We start from the raw sequence: 3,417 nt of genomic DNA, 5'->3' as shown, positions 1-3,417 counted from the left end.
ATACTTTGCTGTTTTGCATTATGATGCCATGACACACCAGTTCACTTGATACCTCTTGCTTTGTGTGTGAACAGTGTCAATCATGTGCCAAATTTATTTCTACTGCAACTGAAGAGCTATCTCTTTACTGACAAATCTGTTAGATGGAATATTTAGTTGGTCAAAATGCATCATGTAGAGTAGAATAGTACAATATTAAATGAGCCTGATGTCAAGCCGGTCCAGAAAAAGATCACATAAATATTAGACTAAAAAGAACTTTGACTCGGGAGAAAGAATCATTGTTGGATTAGTAAACAGTTGGAAACTGATGGAATCGAAAGGTTAATTAAGCACCTTTTGGGGAAAAAGTGGATTTAATCCAGTCCCCTTTCAAGTGTATAACCAATACTCTCAGCTGTCCCTCCAATACAAAATAACTGAGAGCCAATTGACAACCATGGGATAAGCCCTCTGGATAATATGTGCAGAGTGAAAATCTATAAAGTTTCATATTCATTCAACAAATACTTAAGGCACAAAGCTAGGAAAGACAACATAAATGGATTAGACATTATCTCTGCTCTCACAAGACCTATAATTTAGTAAGGCTATAAGCAAGTAAGAACATTATTATAAGAATGCTCACTTTAGCACTATATACACTAAAATGGGAATGATAGAAGAGTAGTAGAGTCCCTGAGCAGGGATGACAGGCAAATTTGTGAAGGGTTGCATATTTTCAAAAATTTGGCTCTCAAAAATTTTTATAGAAATTAACATTAAAAGGGCTATGGTATATGTACAAACAAAAGATGATGTAAGATGCATTTAATGCTGTTCACAAAAAAACCACTTTCAAACCACTTCAACCACAATACCTGGGTTGAAGATGAGACAATGGAAATAAATTTACCATCCAAACACCAATTAGAAAGGAAAATGTGAGGATGGCTGCAACAAATAACACAGGAAATAACAATTGTTGGTGAGGATGTGGAGAAACTGGAACCTTCATAGATTGCTGGAATGTAAAATGATGCAGCTTCTTTGCAAAAACAGTTTAGCAGACCTCAATGTGAGACAGGAGTCCATCAAAATCCTAAAGGAGAACACAGGCAGCAACCTCTTCGACCTCAGCCGCAGCAATTTCTTCCTAGAAACATCGCCAAAGGCAAGGGAAGCAAGGGCAAAAATGAACTATTGGGACTTCATCAAGATAAAAAGCTTTTGCAAAGCAAAGGAAACAGTCAACAAAACCAAAAGACAACTGACAGAATGGGAGAAGATACTTGCAAATGACATATCAGATAAAGGGCTAGTATCCAAAATCTATAAAGAACTCATCAAACTCAACACCAAAAGAACAAAGAATCCAATCAAGAAATGGGCAGAAGACATGAACAGACATTTTTCCAAAGAAGACATCCAAATGGCCAACAGACACATGAAAAAGTGTTCAATATCGCTCGGCATCAGGGAAATCCAAATCAAAACCTCAATGAGATACCACCTCACACCAGTCAGAATGGCTAAAATTAACAAGTCAGGAAATGACAGATGTTGGCGGGGATGTGGAGAAAGGGGAACCCTCCTACACTGTTGGTGGGAATGCAAGCTGGTGCAGCCACTCTGGAAAACAGTATGGAGGTTCCTCAAAAAGTTGAAAATAGAGCTACCATATGATCCAGCAATTGCACTACTGGGTATTTACCCCAAAGATACAAGTGTAGGGACCCGAAAGGCTATGTGCACCCCAATGTTTATAGCAGCAATGTCCACAATAGCCAAACTGTGGAAAGAGCCAAGATGTCCATCAACAGATGAATGGATAAAGAAGATGTGGTATATATATACAATGGAATATTATGCAGCCATCAAAAGGAATGAGATCTTGCCATTTGCAACGACGTGGATGGAACTGGAGGGTATTATGCTGAGCGAAATAAGTCAAACAGAGAAAGACATGTATCATATGACCTCACTGATATGAGGAATTCTTAATCTCAGGAAACAAACTGAGGGTTGCTGGAGTGGGGGGTGGGGTGGGAGGGATGGGGTGACTGGGTGATGGACACTGGGGAGGGTATGTGTTCTGGTAAGCGCTGTGAATTGTGCAAGACTGTTGAATCTCAGATCTGTACCTCTGAAACAAATAATGCAATATATGTTAAGAAAGAAAAAAAGAAGAAGAAGAATGTAGCAGGAGGGGAAGAATGAAGGGGGGGAAATCAGAGGGGGAGAAGAACCATGAGAGACAATGGACTCTGAAAAACAAACTGAGGGTTCTAGAGGGGAGGGGGTTGGGAGGATGGGTTAGCCTGGTGATGGGTATTGAGGAGGGCACGTTCTGCATGGAGCACTGGGTGTTATGCACAAACAATGAATCATGGAACACTATATCTAAAACTAATGATGTAATGTATGGGGATTAACATAACAATAAAAAAATTAAAAAAAAAAAAAACAGTTTAGCAGCTTCTCATAAAGTTAAATACAGAGTCACCAGATGACCCAGCAATTTCAGTCCTAAGTATATGCCAAAGAGAAGTGGAAAGATATGCACATGAAATGCACAAGTGCATTATTCATAATAACAAAAAGTGGAAACAGCCCAAATGTTCATCAGTTGATAAATGGATAAATCAATGTGGCATATCCAAATGGGGTAGGCAGAAGAAAGACCCTTAAATATGACCAAGTCCTAATACCTGGAACTTGTGAATATGTAATCTTACATGGCAGAAGGGACTTTCTAAATGTGAATAATTTATGGGCTTTGAGATGGGGAGGTTACCCTGAAAGATCAAGATACCCAGGGTAATCACAAGGCTCCTAAAAATTGGAAGAAGGAGAGAGAAGAGTCAGTCACAGAAAATCCATTTGAGAACTCAACCTGCTTTTATTGGCTTTGAAAATGGAGAGAGAGGGCCATAAACCAGTTTCAAATTACATGAAGATGGAAAAGACAAGGAAATGGATTCTCCCCAGCTTCCAGAAAGGAATGCAGCCCTGCCAACATCTTGATTTTAACAAAATGAGACTTGTATTGAATTTCTAATCAATAGAACTGTTAGATAATAAATTTATGTTGCTTCAAGCCACTAAATTTGTGGTAACTTGTTATATCAGCAAGAGGAAACAAGTATGTTATTCAATGGAATAGTATTCAGCTATGAAAATAAATGAGTATTGATACATGTTTTGCATGGGTGAAGATTGAAAAAAATATGCTAAGTGAAACAAGCCAGTCATAAAGACGACACATCGTATGATTCTACTTATATGAAATGTGTAGAATAAGCAAATTTATAAAAACAGAAAGTAGAATAGTGATTTCTTAAACCTGAGTGTAGGGGGTTTAGTAGGGACAGGGCTAACTGCTAATAAATACGGGGTTTCTTTTAGGGTAGCAGAGTGTTCTTCAATTAGATTATG

At 38.3% G+C, this 3,417-nt stretch overlaps 1 non-coding gene across 1 annotated transcript; it reads left to right on the top strand.

The window, feature by feature from the left end:
• The first annotated feature begins 620 nt into the window (after positions 1–620).
• LOC116637271 lies at positions 621–723 on the top strand. The gene has a single exon (XR_004300454.1). It is a non-coding gene; the product is annotated as a U6 spliceosomal RNA (small nuclear RNA).
• Positions 724–3,417: the final 2,694 nt, after the last annotated feature.

Source organism: Phoca vitulina, unplaced genomic scaffold (assembly GCF_004348235.1).
Source record: "Phoca vitulina isolate PV1807 unplaced genomic scaffold, GSC_HSeal_1.0 scaffold13, whole genome shotgun sequence".
NCBI classification, from domain to species: domain Eukaryota; kingdom Metazoa; phylum Chordata; class Mammalia; order Carnivora; family Phocidae; genus Phoca; species Phoca vitulina.
This window is presented reverse-complemented; position numbering and strand designations above follow the sequence as displayed.